Source organism: Macrotis lagotis, chromosome 1 (genome assembly GCF_037893015.1).
Source record: "Macrotis lagotis isolate mMagLag1 chromosome 1, bilby.v1.9.chrom.fasta, whole genome shotgun sequence".
Taxonomy (NCBI): domain Eukaryota; kingdom Metazoa; phylum Chordata; class Mammalia; order Peramelemorphia; family Peramelidae; genus Macrotis; species Macrotis lagotis.
In genome coordinates this window covers 527,462,544-527,483,503 of record NC_133658.1, presented here as the reverse complement: position 1 = coordinate 527,483,503, position 20,960 = coordinate 527,462,544, and the positions used below count along the sequence as shown (strand labels likewise).

The 20,960-nt window shown below is 33.4% G+C and overlaps 1 long non-coding RNA gene across 1 annotated transcript in view; it reads left to right on the top strand.

Annotated features, from left to right (window-relative positions):
• LOC141520921 (uncharacterized) overlaps positions 1-20,705 on the top strand; it is a 30,844-nt gene extending 10,139 nt beyond the window's left edge. The window contains exons 3-4 of the long non-coding RNA XR_012477795.1: positions 8,218-8,310; positions 20,616-20,705. This is a non-coding gene — a long non-coding RNA (uncharacterized LOC141520921). The remainder of the gene's footprint in view (positions 1-8,217; positions 8,311-20,615) is intronic.
• The last annotated feature ends 255 nt before the right edge of the window (positions 20,706-20,960 follow it).

Genomic DNA, 20,960 nt, shown 5'->3' with positions numbered 1-20,960 from the left:
CTGCTTTGCCATTCCTTCTCCAGATCATTTTACAGATGTGGAACTAAGGAAAACAATTAAATGAATTACCCAGGATCACATACCCTTTAAAATGAGTTTGAGGCCAGATTTGAACTCAGGAAAATGAGTTCAATAAACTACTTAATGATTCTTTTCTTTTACTGACCAAAACCCCATTTTTTTTTAGGTTTTTGCAAGGCAAATGGGGTTAAGTGACTTGTGCAAGGCCACAAAGCTAGGTAATTATTAAGTGTCTGTCTGAGCTCATATTTGGACTCAAGTACTCCTGACTCCAGGGCCGGTGCTCTATCCACTGCGCCACCTAACTGCCCCTAAAACTCCATACTTTTGATTGGTCTTCACTTGACATCAAGTGATTTATGTCAATAAAATCATGGAGCCCTGGAGTAGTATTTTTTTCAATAATGCTCTTGTAAATTTGTTTTAGTCCCTAAAGGCTTATCCTGTGGTTTAGAAAAATTTAATTTCTATATTGCATGATGAAATTATTGAACTGAATGGGATCGATGTTGTTAGTATAATTGTACTGTAAGTACTGAAAGATACTTGGAAGGCAGGGGCAGCTAGGTGATGCAATGGATACAGCACCAGCCCTGGAGTCAGGAGGCGTTAAGTTCAAACTTCGGTATAGACGCTTTATACTTACTTAGCTGTATGACCTTCGGCAAGTTACTTAAACCCATGTCTTGCAAAAAAAAGATATTTGGGAAGTATCCTGTACACTCTAAGGTAAATATGTTCTCCTATCATTCTTTATAATGCAAAACTTGACATACATATACATACATACATACATACAAACTTACCTATATACATACAAACATACAGTTTGTGTATACCAAAACAAAAACAATTTTCAATTCTGCATCAATGAAGGGAATTTCAACATATTGATGTCCGAGATAGGACAAAAACAAAGCCAAACTTAATTTTTTACACCGTTTTACTGAATGAGGGATAAAAAACTAATGTGTGAGTATCAACTCATAAGTGAAAAAAAATGTGAGAATGTTGAGAGTTCCAATGATCTCTTTTTTTTTAAGCTAGGCAATGGGGTTAAGTGGCTTCCCCAAGGCCACACAGACCTCTTTCATCTTATAAATGAAATAATGGAAGAGAGATTAATTTGATCCCATTACAAAACATAATTATAATTATAAAAACCATAAAATAGATGATATTTTTTGTAGTTTTTTTAAATATGTCCTAGAGATTTATTTTTTTTAAAAAACTGCCATTTTGTCTCAACTAAATATGCATAAAGTTATATGACAACAGAAAAAGTTTTTTCTTTTATTCATGAACTAGGATTATAATGTGAGTCTCCAATTAAATGAGGAGATTAGAAAAAGATGGAGAAGGGCAACAGAAAATCAGAAGCAGAGTAGCTAGAACAAAAGAGAAAGTGTGGGTTAGGTTTATTTCTTAAAGCATTTCTGCCATGTCCTTTGATTATCTATAGTGTTTCTTAGTTTAACTGAAATCTTACTTTTTCTGTCCTTTTGCTATTAGGATCAAAGGATTTGAGAAATGAATTTTGTCTTTTATACATTAAATATGTCTGAAATTCAGCATTTCCTTATTTTTGATTTTAATAGGACAGAAAATAGAAGGATGCAAGCAGGTAGACGTTTGTGTCCAATCTGGATGTTAAGCTTCTAAAGACCTAGATAGGTTAAAAGAATGATAGCTAAGGAAGGACAACAGTTGTATCTCAGTAACTGGAAGTAACAAAGACAGAGCAAGTAGTAGTAAAAATGAAAATGGATAAGTAGTCACTGGAGAATAATCTATCATATCTTTGTGCAATTCATGGATTGCAATGTCCAGTACCAAACTTCATGGGGTAAGGGGAGCTTGGGGAGAGAGAAAGAAATGTTCCAAAGAAATATGATATATTCCTGGTGCACCAAAACTTTAAGCTCTGGAGCTGAAGGTCAAGATAGGGTGTAAGCATAAAACACAACCAAGACAAACACTAGCAATCCTAAGCAATAAGTTGTAAGTTTAAGAATTATTTTAGCCATGATGACTGCCATGCCTCAGAGTTATATCCTGAACATTATTAATGCTACATAATTTCTTATTTTTATTAAATTTCATTTTTAATTAAAAAAATCTATTTTCTCTCCTTCCCATCAGCACCCCGCTTCCACTGAAAGAAAATGAAATTAAGCAAAACAAATTTTCACATTATCCTTTCCTCTCCCATTCCTCTCTATCTACCTCCAAATAAATTTCTGATTCTATGGTTTTATATCTGTTGTTACCTCTTTGTCAAAGATGGGGTGCATGTTTCATCATAAATCCTAGGAAATTATGATTGGTTATTGCACTGACAATAATTCTCAAGACTTTGAAACACTGAAAGATTTTTTAACAAGTTGTCAGTTTATAAATTATCCTGATTATATGAACCTCAGTCCGAATAAATTCATATAAACCTTCCGAAATTTCAATAAACTATCCCTTTCATCATTTTTATGATGCAGTAGTATTTAATGAAGAAATCCCTATTTATTCAGCTATTTCCCCATTAATTAGAACCTTCCATATTTCCAGTTCATAATAGTAATAACGATAAGCATTTATGTGTCACTTTAAAGTTTGAAAATCATCTTAGAAATATTATCTCATTTGTATCCTCACAACAACCTTGGGTTTGTTGCTGAGTTCTTTCAATCATGTCCAACACTTTGTGTCCCCATCAGAATTTCCTTGACAAATATACTAAAGTTCCTTCTCCAGTTTATTTTGTAGATGAGGAAACTGAGGTGTACAGGGTGAAGTGACTTACCCAGATTCACACAGCTAGTAGATGTTTGAGGTCAGATTTGATGATGCTTGAGCTGCATCTTTAAGAGAGATATTTTGTAATGTAGAGGTAAGGACAGAGTACATTACAGTTATGAATAAGAACTCCAAGGCAAAGAAACAGAATAAGGAGTGTTGGGTATATGAAGAATAAAAGAGGTCAGGTTGGTTTAGTAAAGTATAGGTAGTAATAAGCCAATGAGGTATGAACAGGTAGAATCAAGGTTCTGAAGTGCTTAAAACGATAAACAATATCTTAATGGCTTTGGAAAGGGATTAAATTGAATACTCACATAACCAGCTCAACAGAAAATTATTGTGGGAGCAATGTGGTAGATGAAGTAGAAATGGAGAATTAAATTTGAGGCAGAGTTAATAATTAGGAAATTATTGAACAAATTTAGGTGTGAGTTAATGAGGGACTGAACCCAAGTGACACAGAAGTAATTAGATGCAAGATTCATTTAAAGCCAGTATCTAGGGCAGCTAGGTGGTACACAGGATGGAACACTCACCCTAGAGTCAAGAGGACCTAAGTTCAAATCCAACCTCAGAGACTTAATAATTAACTAGTTCTGTAACCTTGGGCAAGTCGCTTAACCCCATTGCCTTGCAAAAAAAAATCACTGTCCTTAATCTTTTTTTGTATGGATCATGGACCTTTTGGACAGTCTTATGAAACTTATTAAACCCTTCTTAGAATAAAATTTTTATCTATATCCATAATTTCTAGTTTCAGTTAGAGTTTATGAAAATAGAGCTATAAATTATTTCCACTCAAATTCCTAGTCCCCATAGAAACTAATGATAGACCCCATGGGTCCTGATTTCTAGGTTAAGAACTGATGCAAAGGTAGAAAAGACATGATTGGTCTAATGACAGATGGGACAAGGGAAAAGTTGAAAGCAATGCTAAGACTACACACTTGGATGTTTGGAAGAATTCTGGTGACTTTCAATAGGAATAGAAAACTTTAGAAGACAAGAAATGGAATCTGAGCTAAGCTTTGAAGGAAGTCTCTTATAAAAGAGGCAGAGTTTGGGGGACTCTGGATGTGGAACAGTGTATGTATTCTCATATTCAGATATGGTTATTTAGTCCTCACTGAGGCAAGAAATTATATCAACACCTTCCTCATCAGTTCACTAACCTATTCAACATAGTGGCATTTTCCAGACCTTTTTTATGCCTCCTGGAACTTTCCTTCCACCTCAAATGACAACACATATAATTATTATTATAAAGATCAAAAGCTTTTTTGAAAAATTCTTTTCTACGTTTAAATGAAAAGAAAATAGAAGCATCGCTTATAAACAACCTTTTCAAGGAGTTTAGAGAAGAGGCAGCTTAGCCAAGAAATGAATAACACACTTGACATGGAGGTGGGAATCTTGTGTTTAAATCCAGCCTCAGACACTTACTAGCTCTGTACCCTTCTGACTCCAGTTTCCTTAACTGAAAAATGTGAATAATTTCACCCACCTCTCAGAGTCCTTGTGAGGATGAAATGAGAATATGTAAAGCACTTAGCATAGGACGTGGAACATAATGAGGTACATAGACTACATAAAGACTATTATAATTACTAGTTATTGGATGAGAGGAGCAAGGAAACATGGAACAAATGAGGGATTTTGGAGATAATGGAGATGTGGACATTTGTAAGCATGAGGGAAGCAACTATCAGACAAAGAAATGACTTACTGGTCACCAATTTAAGATTAGAGAATAGGCAATGAGAGAGGGAGCAATATGGTGGAGAAGCTAAGGTTTGGAACAACTACTGTATTGTGAATTGATGAGGGATATGTAAAAAATATTATCTTGCCTCAATGAGGTACATCTCTAAAATGGCTATAATAGTACTTAACCTTCCAAGGTTGTGAGGATAAAATGAAATAGTTGTAAAGTGTTTGTAAATTTTAAAATATTATATAAATGATAGTTCTTATTAATAGTAGCAACATTAACTGTTATAATTGCAATAGACCAAGTGTGACGTGACAGGGATTGTCAGGCTTAGAAGAGAAAAAGCATATATACCAGACTTGTGTATTTATTAGTATAGAAGAAAAGCTGAGCCCAAAGCTCAGAATGAAAGAGGAAAGAGAAAGCTGGATTGCCTTGTGGATATTGCAGTGAACTTTGACCAACCCCAGGGAGGAAATCTGAAAAAGAATGAAGGTAAAGTATCTTATTTAAAATCTTATACCAGAAAGGCTAGTCACACATTGAGTGAGGAACTGAAGAGGTAGTGACCTGATAATTTCACTGGTAGCCCATGTGATATCAGGATAATGCAAGAAAAGCCTTCAGCACATTAGGTGGACTTCCTTTGGAAAACCTGTATGAGACCTGGATAAGAATAAGAAGGGATTTTTTCTCAAACCCAGCATCATTCATTTTAAATTATCACTAGAAATGGCAACTAGTTCCTTGGCATAGAATACAGATAATTACTGGAAAGGAACCTTAGAGATTATCTAGGTCAGTCCCCTTGTTTTACACAGGAGGAAAAGGTGACCAAAGAGGATACCCTCATCCTGCTAATCATCCAGCAGATACTTTAGGTCTCTTGTTTCCTTGCTGCTTAATGTTCTTGTTAGCAACAGAAGCCAGTCATACATTGTTACCATCTCTTGCTAGTAAAATTAGGACATTTTTAGTACCGAGTAGATCACTCTTGTTTGGCTTCAGTTGTATGTGATAATAGTATTTGTGGTATTTCAATTTGCATTCTTTTATATTTCAAGGTGGTTCTTTTTTGTCTTTAGAATTGTTAAGCTTAACCAATAAATGCCTTGGAGTTACAGCATAGGCTAGTTACAGCATAGGCTGTTTTATTTTTCCCTGGAGGTGATTTGTATATTCTTTCAATTGGCCCTATGCATAATCACACAATAAAAACTTTGGAATCCATGAGGAAAATAGGGTTAGAAGCACAATACTCAAAAATTTCATTAGTAACAAAAGTTAAAAACTTAACAAAAATGGCGACAGTTTTATATTTTAAATTATGAAATACGTAGACTACAAGAAATTGTAGTGACATTACCAATCTCATCTCATGCTGTTGCTTGCTAATTCCCATTCCAGAAGGAAATGGATTTGGGAGTAGGAGAGAGTGAGAGAGAGAGAGAGAGAGAGAGAGAGAGAGAGTGTGTTTGTGTGTGTGTGTGTGTGTGTGTGTGTGTTTGCATGCGTGTAGCAGTCCTCCTCCCACCCACAGCTCCCATTGTGTCAGAAAATATACAATAACTATGGCATGTTATCTTGACAAAGATATGAATTATACGAATTAGGAATTGTCCAAACATGGTCCCTGAGGTAGTTACCAGAGCCCTAGGTCTGAAGTGAGGGTTCTGATTCTTATATAAGGGGCATAGGTGGGACTGCACATTAACCAAGGAGATCTTGGGCATAGCTTCTTCTGTGGGCCATGTAGACACATGCCACAGTCTCTGGCCAGTTGGGATCCATTTCTGGGATAGTGGTATTCTGCATTCACCTCATCCTCATCAAGTATATTCTGGCATGAGAGTAGAACAAGCGTTGAGGTTCACCTTCTCTTCTCTTTCTTTCTGTGCTTGCCTCTCCAGTCTCCCACCAAGTGTTAGACACCAAATCCAGCCCATCCTTCCCCCAGGAGCTCTCACTGAATTCTGAATGTCCAACAGAGGAACCAGACATCCCTTCCCACAGACCTTAATGCCTGCTGGCCATATCTCTTCCTTTAATCTGCCTGTTGCCATCCCTCCTTACTCTCCATCCATGTCCACCACCATGTTGCAGTTTTCCTTATTTGGAAATCTTGGTTAAGCAAATACATAATATGCTTTACTTGCACACTATTTACTGAAATTTCAGTTGTGTTAAAATAAACACTTATTTTCAAAATAAATGATATAGAAAAGGTAGCATTTTGCTGGTAATAGAGTGGATACTAAGTAAATTCATTACAGATCGGGGAGTCAGCTTTCTCTTCTGGTAATTATTCATGTGACCTTGTCTTACACTCTGGAGACAGCTGAAATAACTGTCTCATATGTTCTTTATATATAAGATATTCATACTTTTTATAGTATGTAAGATATAAGATCATATATGCACATATACAAATATATATGTATATCCATAAACATATATATATATATACATATATATATATATGTATATAAATATTCTACTTTGGAGAAGTCTTAAGAGTGAGGATAGTGGAAAATATTTTGCCCTTCACCTTATTGGCCATATGTCCTAGAAGTCTCTCTCCCATCTCCCAAACTTCCCTACTCAATCTCTTGCCAGGTCTTATCTTTTTTACCATAACATTCACACACATATATATATATATATATATGTATATCATTCAAATAGCTATACCCTGATTCAGACCCTCTTCTTTCATATCTGAACTAATGTAATAGTCTTCTAGTTGCTCTCCCTGTCTCAAGTTCCACTCAAATTTGTCCTCTATGACCTAAGGGATCTTTCTAAAGTATTTGTGCCCCTAATTCTTATCACAGTGTTTTTAACAATATAAAGTATGTAACATTTTATTTATTCATTCTTCTGCATTTTAATCAAAACCCCAGACTCTTTATTGGTCCTGAATCAGTACCTTAGCAGAATAGTTGATCCTAAATTCCCAATATTTTGAGTAAAATTTTTAGTATTTGTGTTTAAAACTGAATAAATGAAATTTAAAATGAAATTGCTAAATTTATTGGGATGGAATAACTTCTTTATGGGTCTCTTGTCAGCTAGTTTAACATACATCCCCAAAATCTTCTTTCTATGCCTCCATGTAAAATAGAGGTAATCATGAGGTTTCAGAGACTTAGAATAGTGCAAACTCTGGCAAGTTTAACAAGCCAGAAAATATGAGCCATAGGTCTTTTAAATATAATTGTATAGACATTTTCCTCTGAATAGTTTCCCTAAATCTGTAGAGGTTCATCCTCACATTCATACTATGATAATGAATTTTTCATCCATAACAAATCTCAAAGATCATCTACCAAAATACATAAAGATTAGAGTTGATGTCTATAAAAGGAGAGAAATCATAGTAATGAAATAACAAAACTGGTATATTCTATGATAAGTCATTTCAGTCATGTCCAACTCTTCATGGATCGTTGTGCCATATCCTCCTCTAGTTATTTACAGATAGGACCTGAAGCAAATAGAGGTAAGTGACTTACACAGGTTCACATAGCTAGTGAGTCTGGATTTGAACGTACAAAGATGAGTTCCTAACCCCAGGGCAGGCATTCTATCCACTGTGCCACCTAGCTGCCCTGATGTACTATGACTCAGAATAATATGTATGCAATAAAGCTTATATTTTACTTATAGATAATTTAATTTCTATGTTTCAGGATCCAAATTTCTGATGAAATTATTGAATTGGAGAGGATCAGTTGAATAAATTCAGTGGTGTCAAATATATTCTACACTAGCAGGCTTGCGAGGTGAATGTAATTTTTTTTTTACTTTTTTGTGATGAAAGATTCATGTATCTTTTGGATTGAAATATTCATTTAAATGGTCAGAAAAGCAAAATGGAGGCAGGACAATTTACAAACTTTTGCTAGATGCATATGATTGTATTTTGTGCAATGCAACATAAGATTTTAGTGTCCATTTGTGTCCCTCCATTCTGATCTCAAAATTCCATTAGAAACTACAAAGACAGCAGCTGTCTTTGAATTTTGACCTATTTTTAGATCATGGATTTTGTTTGGTTTCTATTAGTAAATAAATACCATTGTAATCTAGATCCTTTTTTGTCAGCCTAAAAGTTCCTACATTTGCATATTCCATTTTTATCACTATATTTAAATAGGTGAGAAGTGGAATGGCCACAGTGCATAGTAATTCATTCTAATTATTTGACAATCTGCAGATCACTTAACCTTTAGTGCCCTAGGGAACTTTTCTATATTATTTGGGGGAGTTTCCACATTGGGAATTTCCAACATAGATGAAATCTCACATCAGGAAAAAAAATAATTTGCGTTACTCTTTTCCTAATTCAGCACTGGGAGTGCAGGAAAGAAACTACATAGTGGTGAGGAACATCAATCTTTGTTACTTCAAATACAATAGTAGGAAGAAAGTTCAATGTAATCACAAAGCAGGTATAATACAAAAACATGTAAAATGGACATCTGTATTGTATGTTTTTCATATGTGTTCCAGAAGTAGAAAATATTTTCTTGCATCTCAACTTGAGCAAAAAGGTAAACAGCGACAAAAATAGGAGAATTCTTTGTTTCCTTGAAGTCATGTTAGACAAGGATAAGGGTTTATGCCTTCCTACTTCATTTGAACTAACAGATTTGTTAAAAGACATCAAACAATAGAAGACAAGATTAGGTAGCAAAGGAAAGGAGAAATTATGAACTAGGTTTATTTTGCTAATCATTTGTACTGCTGGTTTTTCATAAATTGGTTTTTCATAAATTTCATAAATTATTTCCATCTGAACCATTCTTCTTAACCGTTCAACCTAAGGTTATAGAAATGTAAAAAAAAATCAGGACTTATATATTAGAGATTTATAGAAGGAAGTTCAAGAAGGGATTTGTTCCTTATCTAGATTTTCTAAAAATCCCAACTAGGACAGGGGAAGTTCCTAGGAAAGTACCCAAGTACCTTTGGTACCTAGGAAAGAAGTACAATAGGGAAGTATAACTGCAGGAAACAAAGTAGAGATCTTAACAGTAAAAATGATGTGGGATGCAGCCAGGATTAAAGAAAAATAATATATTTATTATACAATGTACTTTACTAGATTCCATGTGGATGAGATCTAAGAAGAAACATGAGACATAATCCTCAACCAAAAGGAATTAAAAATCTAGTTTGGTGAACAGCAGGAAATAAAAGGAAAAGATACACATTCAAGGCAACAAAACTCTCAATGTTAAGAAATGGGGAAATTTTTAATTTCATTTTTTTAAAAAATATTTGTTTTCTCTCCTGTTTATCTGCCCCAATATTTAAAACCTTCACACAAATATGAATATTAATCTAACATAAATTCCTGCATTAATTAACTCCAAAAGATATTGTTTCATTCTGCCTATTGAATCCAGTGCTGCTCTGTCAGGAATGAGGTACATAATTAGTCCTTCAAAATGATGATTGGCATTTGCATTGAGTTCTTAAGTCTTTCAGATTTGTTCATCTTTAAAATGTTGTCTCTTGAGTCCTATAACTCATCCAAAATTTCTCAGAAACATTTTATCATCTTACAGCACAATAGTATTCCACAATATATAAGCATTTTCCAATTAATAAGCATACCCTTAGCTTCCAAATTGTTGAATTACTTTAAATGTTTTGTAGATTTAGGTCTCTTTCTTCTTTATTGATATCTTTGAAATAGAATAGTGGTACCACTGGGTCAAAAGATATGCAGCTTAGTTGACCTATTTGATAAAGTTTCAAATTTATTTACATAATTTCGGGATGAATTCACAATGCATTAATGCTTCTATTTTCCCAAAGATCCTCCTAACATGTTACTTTTATGTTTGCAAATTTGAATTTTTGTGAGGGATTTTATGTTTAATTCCATTTTTCAAAATTATTTATTTATTTCCAGGCATTTGTACATGTATATTTCCCAGTTATAAAATTTTCCTCCACCCTTCCTTTCCACTCCCTCGCCTCAGCAGGGAATAGTAAGATGAGTATTTTACATATATATTTTGTCAAACATACTTGCAAATTAGTAATTTTTGGCATGAGGAATTAGAATTAAGTGATATACCTAAGAGATAATTTTTATAGTGTCCATCAGATTCTGAACGATTTTTTTCCTATGTGTTTGTGATTTGTTTTGTTTGTCTTCCTCTAGTTGGGGATAATATAGTCCATAACCAGTCAAATACAATTGTCCTTACTCTCTGAATTGTCAAGAGCATTTGCTTCCTTCACGGTTTTTCATTTCAAAATGTTGACGTGTAAACTGTTCTCTTGGCTCAACTCCCTTAGCTCAGCATCAGATTCTGCAAATCATTCTATGCTTCTCTAGAGTCTGACCATTCATGGTTTCTTATAGAACAATAGCATTCATGTATTACCATCACTTGTTTAACCATTCCCCAAATGATGGGCATCCCCTTAATTTCCAATTCTTTGCCACTGCAAAAATAGCTGCTATGAATATTTTGGAATGTGAAGGACTTTTCCCATTTTTTACAATTTCTTCTGGATATCGTCTTTGAATTGGAATTGCTAGGTCAAGGAGTATGAACAATTTTATTGCTCTTTGGGCATAGTTCCATATTGCTCTCCAGAAAGATTAGATCCCTTCATAACTCCACCAGAAATGCATCAATATCCCAATCTTCCTACAACCTATCCAACATTGATCACTTTCCCTTTTTCTCATCTGGGCTAACCTAACAGGTGTGAGATGATACCTCGTTGTTTTAGTTTGGATTGTATATAGCTTTAATTTCTTCATTTGAACACTGTGCATATCCTTTGACCATTTATCAATTGGGAAATGATTTGTGATCTTATAAATTTGTTCCAATTCTCTATATATTGTAGAAATGAGACCTTTATCAGAACTCCTAGTAGTGAAGATTGTTTCCCAGCTTTCTGCTTTTCTTCTAATTTTGGCAGCATTGATTTTATTAGTGCAAAAACTTTTTAATTTAATATAGTCCAAATTATTCATTTTTCAGTTTATCTTGTTTGATCATACATTTATCCCTTTTCCATAGATCAGAGAGAGTATTTTTGGTCTATTAATTTATTTATAGTATCGCTCTTTATGTCTAATTCCTGTATCCATTTTGACCCTATTTTGATACAGGGTGTGAGATGTGGATCTATGCTTAGTTTTTGCCATACTTTTTTTCCAGTTTTCCCAAAAATTTTCGTCAGATAATGCATTCTTATCCCAGAGTCTGTTGTCTTTGGGTTGTCAAATAGTAGATCACTGTAGCTGTTTACCACATTTTCTTTTGAACCTATCCTAATTCACTGATTTATTACTCTATTTTTGACCAGTACCAGGCAGTTTTAACGACCACTGCTTTATAGTAAAGTTTTAAATCTGGCAGAACTAGGTCACCTTCCTTTACATTTTTTTGCATCAGTTCTACTGCTATTGTTGCCTTTTTGTTGCTCAAGATTAATTTTGTTTACTGTTTTTTCTAGCTCAGTAGTTATTTGGTAGTTTGTTTCATATGGCTCTGAATAAGTAATTTTTTATTATATTAACTCGACAAATCCATGAACATTTGAAAATTTTGACTTTTTAAGTGAGACATGAAAGATATTTTAATTTGTATTAAATTTTGTGATCTGAAATATTAAGTTGTAAACATCATGGATTTCTTCATGAACTGACTTCATAGTCTTCAACAATTTAGTCTTTGGAAAGTAACTTCTTATTATAAATTTTAATAATTTCTGCATATATTGTGAAAATCAGATCTTCAAGAAAGACAAGTTAATCAAAGATTTCCTACCCAGTTTCCTCTTTAATTTTAACTGCATTGCTTTTGTTTGTGTAAAAGTTTTCCAATTTTATATAATAAGAATCGTGCATTTTATCCCTATTATCCTCTCTTTTTTTTTTTGGTCACGGTCTCTTCCCCTATTAAGACATAACAAAAGTTAAATTGCTTTATATTCCTCTAATTTGTTTGTGACATAACCTTTTATATCTAAGTCTGTCATGTATGCATTTTTCATACACACACAGATATAAAGATATAGATCTATACATACATACATACACACAATTTCCTCCATACAGCTAGCTAGGGTCTTTGTGTTTATAGAATGGTAGACTACTATATTTTCTTCTTTTTCAAACTGTTCCAGTGATTTACTACTCAGTTTTTAACCAAAGCCATACCATTTCTATGACTAATGCTTTGTGGTATGGTTTGAAATCTGGTGACTTTAGGCTTGTTTCTTTTCCACTTATTTTCTTGTTATTTCACTTTAAACTCTTAATTTTTTGTACTTCCAGACAAGTCTTATTAACATTTCTCTAAATCTATAGAATTGTCCCATAGTAGTTGAATAAATAAACTAACTTGGATAAAACCATTAGCCCAAAGATGTCAAACACATGACTTGCAATACTCATAGGTGGGCTCAAACCAAATTAAAATGTAATTGAGAAATATTTAGGTCTTGAGGATTCTTATGTACAGTTTAGTGAACTTCATTTCTGAATTGGAGTCTTTGGTTTCTGATACTATTTATATTATTAAAGATCCATTTGTCCTTGCTTTCTGGTGCTTAGTAGGAATAAGTCCTGTACCATAACTTTTCTGCATATAATATAATTATTTTCTGGTTCTTTTTGTTAATATGCTATTTTAGCTTTATAATTTTCCTAATACTGAGCCAATCCAGGATTTTTGGTATTAAACCCAACCTGACCAAGGTGTATAATCTTCATGATATGTTCTTATTGCCTCTTTTCTAAAATTTTATTTAAAATTTTTGAAAAAATTCATTATTAATAATATTCATAGGGGGCAGCTCGGTGGAAGAATAGGTAGAGTCCTGGAGTCAGAAGAACCTGAGTTCAAAGCCGGCATCAGACAGTTAATACTTATATAACTGTGTGACCTTGGGCAATTCACTTAACCCCACTGCCTTCCAAAAAAACACCCCAAAATATTTATCTAGTGTTTGCTTTTTGAATTTTAATCCTTTCTACTTTAGTAATCAAGACCATTTTTTTATTACATAAAAATGGTAGAATCTCTTATTTGTTAGTTTCTATAATATTGTAATTAATTGTTCTTTCAGCATTTGGTATGTGATGTATAAATGTTTGAGGAAATAATATTACTGGGAAATTAGGTACTTTATTAATTGTCCTAGATCATTAATAAAAAGGTTCAGTGACATTCTCAAAATGGCAAAGATCTCACATGGAATCTACTCACTACTTATATGCCCTTGTAAAGTCATGATACTGGGGGTAGGCTGAGGGTAGATCCTGAGGGTAGACTGGCTAATAAGTAATGAGAGAATGAATATTATAATGAGTTGAACTTACTCTACTGAGGATCTGGAGGAAAGGATTTGGATCACTCAGGCTTGGTCAAAGAGATAGCTATACCCATACAAACCTATCTAGGAATGATCTAGACAAAAATTACTAATTTGTAAATATGTTTAAAAATATGTATGTAAAATGCTGATCTGACTATTCCCTGCTGAGGAAATGTAACTTGGAAATATGCATGTACAAAAGTGAGATTGTTACCCAGATGGTAATTGTCAGAACTGTGATTCAGATGTAGTTTGATTTTTACTCCAAATCCATCATCTTTCCACTGTCCCAAGCAGCGCTTCTCTTAAATACTTTTGGATGGGTCGGTTCTTCATGATCGTTCTTGAAGAGATCTATAATTTCTCAATGATCAATCTATTCCTCTTGATTTTTCCAATCCTCTTTTTCCTAATTTGAATTACTATAGTGACTTCACATTGCTAGGAAGGTCTACTAAGGTCAACCCTGATCAATGTGTTGCTCAAGTCATAGTAGAATTTTTCTGTCTCTCCTTGTTTCTACTTTCATTGGGTACATATTTGCTACATTAGTTTCCTGAGTTTAGTTTAAGAGAATGAGCATTTGCAGCCCCATTAATAAGTTTGGGAGGTTTTCCATCTATGTCGCCTTCCTTAGTTCTGAAAAATGACTTTAAATTTTCAGTCTCTGCCAGCTGCATTACTCTGATAAGGGCAACATCCTGGGAAACAATCTGGAATTAGATAAATGAACTTAAGCCTCAGAAAAAGCAACCTCAGGAGATAGTTTCTGAGTTTTTAATGGGACTAGAAGAGAAGTTGAATTTATAGTCACATTATTTATTTTTTGTTATTATATTTTATTTTTTCAATAACATTCAAAGATTGTTTTCAACATTCTTCTTTTTGAAATCTTTTGAATTCCACATTTTTCTACTTGCCACCTTTCCCTCCCCGTTCCCATGAGAGTTAGTAATCTGATATAGGTTATACATGTACAATGATCTAAAACATACTTCCACATTGGACAGTAACAATATTATTTCATTTGTAAAAGTTGTTCCCTGATTATAACCAGTAACCAGTATTGATTTTAGAATGAAACACTTTACATTCATAATGTAACACTTTTGCATTCTCCTTCTACACTACCTAATCCTATTTTTTAAGAAAACCAATTTTCTCAATATTTTCATAGACACCCAAAGGAACTAATTCATAAGTTTGGCCCTAATTATTACAAAAACAATTCTGGTTGAAACAGTTCATTGGAATTATTGGTAGCATTGAACTCCTAGTAGTAACAGTGCTGGTTTGGTTTGAAAGATTAGAGGCATTTCCAGGCAAAGGTGGTACTCTTGGTTATGTTGACAACATCAGAGCTGCAAAGACTTACATAGCAACAATCTTTTGTTTGTTGTTGTTGTTATTATTATTATTATTATTATTATGTCACTTCTCTTCTTTGATGTACAGTCTCTTTAATATGAATGTTTTGATTTTTACAGATCACTTCATCCTAATGCTCTTCCTTTCTGATAATTCTGTTTTTAAGTTCTAATTTCTTCTCTGTACTTATCTCATTTCTACTTTTGTTTCAGGTACATGGATAGTTTATTCTAATCAACATTTAAGCCGTTTTTCTTCCGAATGTGTTCTTGACTCCTTCTGCACCCTGCCTTGTTGCTGAATGCATATTACTCAGATGGTTAACATATAAAGTTTTAGTTGTTCATTTGAAATAGCAACACTATTACTCTAGTTTGTTGATATTGTTTAGAGCTACTACAGTCAATTTTGGACTTCAAAAGACTTGTAGTATGAGTGGGTTCTCATAAGACAACTTTTAAAAATTGAAGATAAACCTTAGTCTTCATTTAAACTTCACAGTTACTTCTTTGACATGGATGGTATTGTTCATCACAAGTCCCTTAAAATTGTCTTTGTTTATTGCTGAAATGAACAAATTCATTGTGCTTGATCATCACCCCATGTTCTTATTGGTGTGTGTAATGTTCATATCAGTGGATTCTCACAGCTTTCAATGATACATTGATGATGAGACACCTTATAACTACTTTGGGGATGGCTATTACAATTTGTCACTTTTCTTTTCTTGTTCCCTAGCACAATGTCAATAACTTTCTACCTTAAATACGCTTCCAAATATTTGATTAACATTCTTATAATTGAAAGTCAGTTTTCAAGCTTCTTCTCAAGTGCATCAATAAACCAGATGAACATAGAAAATACTGCCCAATTGAATGTATTGCTACCCTCAGTACTCTTTATTCAGAGAGATGGGGAGCCAGATGGATTGCTGAACTCTGTAGACCACATTTGTAGAAGACCATTATAGATATAATGTAATCAACTTCAGAATTTTTTGTCATTTGATTATGCATTATAGAAGAGTGGATTGTAGAGTTTTATTTTCATTAATGATGGAGCTTAGCAATATTGGCTATACTGTCATGGAGTAAACAGCATATTAGAGTCTAACCCTGGAGATAAAGAAAATCCAGAAATCCAGGGTGCTCTGGAAGAAACTAAGTAGAAACAATTACCCAACACAAACAAGCACTATGAGTGAAGATAAGAAGAGACTGGCCTTAGCACAAAGACCTACCTAAGGAACTAAAGCTAGAATGATAAGTAAATCAGGTTTTTGACAGTTTTATTGGTAAAAGAAAACACTGACCAGTATCAAATATAGTTCCACTCGCTTTAAATAGGACCAAGAAAATTTCAATCTGTTCCTCGGTTTTATTTAGGAAATGTGACTGATCAGAGAAACTATGAACATATATTTTTGTGCCCACTATCTCATTTGCCATCTCATTTTAACTGCATTTGAATTTTTAACAATCCTTTTAATATCTCTTTTCTAATTTATCTTCTGTGATTGCCTATTCCTTATTTGGTCATAAACTCTTCCTCAATCTATAGAACTAAAAGATAATTTTTCCTTTATAATTTTTTTATGATGCGATCTTTTATGTTTTAGTTTATCTTGTTATATAGTGTGAGATATTTGTCTATACCTAATTCCTACCAGATTGCTTTTCAATTGTTCTAGTTATTTTTACTGTCTTGTCATTCTGCTGGAAGCCCTATCATCAATTAGTAGTTTTTACAAATCCTTTCTTGGAGATCAATATGTTTTGCCTGTATAGAAAGTTTTGGTTTAATGTTATTTTTGTTTTTTAATTCTCTTCTTCCAGATTATTCTATATCTGCATGTATTTGCATTCACAGTTATCCTATCTTTTCTTGCTTTAGTAAGACTTTTCCACCAAGAAGTTAAATTTTCCCATTCTACCAATGTTTTCTGCTGTGTAAGTCAAAGATTCCTATTTCTCTTTCAAACCAAGGAGGTATAGTATGTTTGGGTTCCACATTTCCTCCAGAATTCAAAGGGTGATCCTTTTTCTTGTCAGGTATTGAATCATTTTCCTTTGTCTCACTATATTTATTCATAAATGTATAAAATCTGAGTTTTCTTTCTTCTGAGATCTCAAATAATTTCAATCTTTTTTTTTTTTTTCTTATTTACCCCTATTGCTTACTAGCTGACTATCACCCTTTTCCCTGGCAGTGGTTTCCCTGGGAGCTGGATTTCAAAGGTATTCTACCTCCTCCTAAACTGAGTGATTCACAGTTCACTGATCTAGGTCTCTTCCCCATATGCTTTCTAGGGAAATAGAACTGGACTCCTCTGGATGCTGGACGCTTTCCTTTAAGTTCAGTGGAATGCCCAACAGTCAATCTGCACGTGTGTGTGTACCTTCCTTTCTCTGTTCTTGAGTTCTTTGGCCTGAAAACACAGAGCATTTCGATGCTTCAATCAAAGCCTGAGCAAATCCTTGTTGTTTGGAGTAAGATCTCCAAGGTACTGGTCATAATTGGGTCAGGTGGCAGGATTGGGTGCGCATAAGGCAGAGTTGAACTCAGGAACAAGTACAGACAGCCTGGTGGTTTTCTCTGGTTCATTACTTTCCTCCAGAATTCTCCTTTAGCCCTGAATGATTACACTTGACTATCACAACCTGAATTTGACTCTGCAAACTAGTGGGACGGGGGAGAACAAGGTGAGCTAGAGCCCTTTTATGAGCCTGTGGGTTGTTTTATGGAGGAGTCTTGCTAATGGGAGCTTGCTTGAAGGGTGAATAGGGAGTATGAAGTTAGTGCCCTTTAAAGTTTAGGAAGTACTGGACTTTGCTATTATGAATTAGTTCATTGAGTTTTACCTTTGTGCCTTATTTAGACCATAGGGATAGCTGAAATTGCAATATGTCTGGCACATAATTTCTATTTGGAAGAGTATGAGAAGTCATGAGAATTGGAGTGTCCAATCATCTAGAAGGAAGTCTGACAATTTTTATTGAATAGAGTCCTTACACTAGTACGTTCTATACTGTTTCAAGAATAAACTCCCTTTTATTAGCCAATACTAAAGATTTTGATGTTTACTAATAGACTTTGACAATAGTTACCACCAAATCTTACTTCCCAACTTCTAACTTTGGTTATATTAAATATCCATGAAAATATCAGAAATTCTTGAAATCATATGATATACCATGAACAAATTTTAAAGTAAATAAATATTAGCCAGTCTTTCTATTAGAAAGTGGCAAAGATTTGTACAGTTCAGCAGCAGTCAGCGTGTTAACTCTTGCTTTTTACTTTTAAAGATTTTATTAATTTTGAGTTTTACAATTTTTCCCCTAATCTTGATTTCCTGCTCCTCCCCACCCCTCACAAAGGGCAATTTGCCAGTTAAGGAAGAAAAATTAAGTATAAGACATATCAAAATTACATAAGATATCAGTTTTTTCTAACTTAAAGGTAATAGTCATTGATCTTTGTTCAAACTCCACAATTCTTTCTCTGGATACAGATGGTATGCTCCACTGCAGATATCTCAAAATTGTCCCAGATTATTGCACTGATGGAATGAGCAAGTCCTTCAAGGTTGATCATCACCACCATGTTGCTGCTAGTGTGTAAAATGTTTTTTCTAGTTCTGCTCATCTCACTTAGCATCAGTTCAGCATAATTGTTTATCACACATTTGAACACAGAAAGAGAGAGAAATACAAAAAATACATTAAATGTGTGAACAGAAATCCTAGTTTTCTACTTTTTTATTTCTATGGTGTGTGAACAAATTTTTAGCCTCTCTGGGGAAAGAAAATGAAGTTTGGTTGTACTAGACTTTTTTCATTGTTGTTTATCAGTTTCAAATTTTTTCCCTTCATCCAGGCTTATCCCTACTAAATGAGAAGGCAAGCTATTTCAAGCAAAAATATTGAATTGTTTAGCTATCCACTTAAAAGTAATCATCTAGCTTTACCCTAAATTAGAATAATTTAATTTTTTGATTTTTTTCTGAACTTAACAAGTTTTATAAAGTGAACATAACATAAAATAAAAAAGCTTCTTGTCCATGAAAATGAAAATCTTTACTGTAAGGAACTTGTGTTTCTCTTTTTTTGACATAAAATGCTCTCAAAATGTAACTTTCAAGTCTGTCCTCAGATATGATTCAGTCTTTATGTTCTTCTATCTTTTGTATAAATTCTTCAATGACTAGTTTTTTTTTTCCTTTTTTTTTGGTGACATTATGTTTAACAACCCATTTCTCTCAATTCTCCTCCCCTCTCCTTCCTTTTGTCCCCCTCCTTCAAAAGGAAGAAAAGAAAATTTTTAAAAATGTTAATGAGAATGAATAGTCTAGCAAAGCAAAAAACCATATAATGGCTCTATCCAAAAATTTATGTCTCATTCTGCATCTTGAGTCCAATACTTCCCTTTTTAATAGAAGGAATAACATGATTCCTTATTTATCCTCTGGCATTATGTTTGATCATTTTATAATTAGTTCTTAAATGTTTCATATTTCTTTTTCTTTGATATTATTGTGATAATTTAATGAAATTGATTAATTTTTCACCAATTTTACTTATTATAGTTTGTATAAATTCAAGCAAGTCTTTTCCAGGCTTCTCTAGCATCATCCTTGTAATGTTTTCTTACCATGCAATAATATTTCATTTTTAATATATACAATTTGTTCAGCCATTTCCCAATAAGGAGCATCCTTTTTGTTACCTGTGTTTTTGCTTAGCAAAAAAAGGCCTGCTATAACTTTCCTTATGAGTTCTATCCTTTTTTAAAAGTTTCTTTGGTATATAGGCCTAGAAATGGCACCACTTGTCAGAGAATAGACAATTTAATAGTCTTTGTGACTTAGCACCAAACATTCCTGAATCCCTAGACCAATTCACAATTCCACCAGTGATTCATTAATGTTCTTGTTTTCACATGTTTCTCCAATAATTGTCATTGTCATTTGAATTATTCTTGTAAATTTGATTGATATAAGGCAGAAGCTCAATTGTTTAAATTTAGATTTCTCTAATTAGTGGTGATTTGGGACTGTTTTAAAATAGAATTCTTCCCTTGAAAAACTGCCTTTTTCATTTATTTTTCATTTTCATATCTGTAATGCTAGAGTTGGAAGATATCCATGGTTCATTCATTCCAAGGCTTTTATTTAATCAAAACAATAAATAAAAGATAGGTCAGAAAAGTTAAGTAACTTGCTTAAGGTTGATACAGCTAATTAGTTGAAACTAGAATGGGGTTTTACAATTCGAACCAAAGCTGGAGTTCAAGTATCTTGAATTCCAAGTAAGTTTTAATGTCAGTTACATCATATTCTCCTTTTTTCCTTCTATAGAGAACAGGAATTAAAAAATAAAGAACAGATTTTGAAAAAATAATGGAACAGGAAGAGGAGCAATATAGAGAAGACTTCAAAGCTATCTATGCAAAGGTGAGCTGATACAATTTCTATATGCTTTTTTCAACTCAAGAAGAATTTACTTAAAATTGGTTGTATTCACAGTAATGAAAATGGTGAGAATCAGGCATTAGAGATAATTAATAAAGTTATGAATAAAAATGGTGCCCATATTAATCTATATAAGATAAATGCTTTCTGTTTCATTCATACATTCTCCTGAATAGGGCAATCTTTCTTACAACACTTACTGACCTCCTTGAGCTATCTCACTCCTCTATG